This window comes from Phaseolus vulgaris, chromosome 9 (assembly GCF_051622355.1).
Source record: "Phaseolus vulgaris cultivar YP4 chromosome 9, ASM5162235v1, whole genome shotgun sequence".
NCBI lineage: Eukaryota > Viridiplantae > Streptophyta > Magnoliopsida > Fabales > Fabaceae > Phaseolus > Phaseolus vulgaris.
This window is the reverse complement of record NC_143506.1, coordinates 37,217,109-37,219,379: the sequence shown is the minus strand read 5'-3', so window position 1 is coordinate 37,219,379 and position 2,271 is coordinate 37,217,109.

The window sequence follows — 2,271 nt, the reverse complement described above, 5'->3', positions numbered from 1 at the left end:
TTCCCTTCGAAGTTAATTATATAGTCTAATGAGAAACTGTATTTCTGTTAATTTCACCGGCTTGCGACTAAATAGTTTCTTGTATTAATTTATACGAATATCGACAAATGTGTGGTTGATGAAGGGTGTAAACTGTGCAAAATCTGAAAGTTAATCCGTTTCAATATTGACCAATTAGAAGCTATCTGAGTGGTGATTTTTGAAAATCTTGTTATGCTTCGTTTTTCTGTACTTGAAATCTCTGTAAAATCTTGTTATGCTTTGTTTTTCTATTCTGATTGGTACTTGAAATCTCTTTTGTTTTTTTGTTTTTCTATTCTGATTGGTATTTGAAATCTTTGTAAAATCTCGTTATGATTCTTTTTCTATTCTGATCTGATTGGTACTTGGAACAATGATACATTGTATTTTTTTTTCAAGTACTTGTTGAAAATTAGGATAAATAATTTGACAAAGTTCTTCGCTCTAACAGGATTTCTTTAACAGCTTGAAAAGTTGTTTGACAAATATATATATATATATATATATATATATATATATATTGATTATTGTAGATTTTAAATACAATGAACATTATGGAAGTGAAGGAAACCTCAATAAATATGAAATTTTTTTTTTTCTCTTAAAAATTTAAATAAAGTTACCAAAAATGATTAAAGTGCATTAATAAAAATATAGTTTATCTTCCAATACGAGGTTATTACATCGATAACAATCAGCATTAAGAACTTTTATTATTGTGAAGGTAAGATATGTGAATCTTCCTCACATCAGACTTTGTTTTTATTTTATTGTGTAGTATTGATACTTGTTAATATTTCAGATTGGATAATCCGTTATATATAACGAATTCCTTATATAACGGATCCATATATATATATATATTATTAAAAAAATAATATGGGATTATACAATTGACTATAATATCAGATTATACAAGATTTTACAATATAAATTTAATGCATATATTGAATTGAATAATTGAGAAGTTAAAATCAGATCCGAAATTATACATTTTGTATATAAATTAAATTTATGATTTAGATTGTATAATTTGATATATAATCTCAGATTTAATTTTAGCTTTCAATTATTTAATCTAAATGAAAGGTATACACAAATAGATATATTTAAAATCACATAGAGGTGTTGGAAGAACCAGTGAAATTTGTTTTGTGTAGGATAACATATTATGAGTGGTTCGAAAACGGTCTGATATCGGATGACCTGATAAGCTCACTAAACACTTGTTAGGATAGATTTTAAATGACTCTAATACCATATTATGAAGTGGATTTTAAACCTAACTCAAATGGAATGAAGTTTTCACTCAATTATATACAATACAATGAAATATCTTAATTGATTATCTTAATCTTTAATCGACGTAAACTTATGTAAGACCCTATTTTTGATAACCAATCCAATTCAGATAAAATAAGGGACAATTTAGTCATACACTGTGGACAATCTCACCACTGTCATTGTTTGAGATGATACAATTCATGATACAAAGAAAGTGAAACTTGGGACGAACCAATCAATTTCAAGTTTAGATCACCAAGTATATGTGTCAACAAGTTCATCCTCATCAATAACATATATCCATAAACCCTTATGGTTGCATAAAAGTTATTTAGATATACTAAAGTCAATGAACTGCATTCATAAAAGCAGCTACATCACAGTCACAACCCCAATGTACACGAGTCCCATCATTATTACAAGATAATTTATCATCAAACTTGTCTACTTGCATACTTAATTCAAACTTAAAAGAGGAACAACCTCTACCCAAGAATCATCTTATTATTCAACCATATGGTGGAGGGTAAGAAAAAATATAAGTTTAATTTAAATTTTCACTATACTTTATAGATAAATTGTGTTGAACTTCAGTGTTGTATGACCTTCTTTTGTACTTAGGCTTCATCATATATGTGTAAATTGCATCACAAGCTATTACAAAGACCACTAAACAACAATTTCTTCATTCATGGTTTACTTGGGAGTGATGAAAGACAATGAAAAAGATTATGACTTCAAACATTCTAAAGTAAGCAATTGATTTATGTTTATTGTTTGTCATGTTGGTCCAATTAAAGTTATTGATTGGTAATTATGGGGCGTGGGAGAGTTGCTTTATATATGACTATTCACAAGTTGCAATCCCACATGCACTTTTAGCTTATTTGTAAACACATTAGAAAGTTGGCAAAATAATGAGTTACCTTGGAAAGATGGATTAAGAAATTCCAAAAATACTTGACT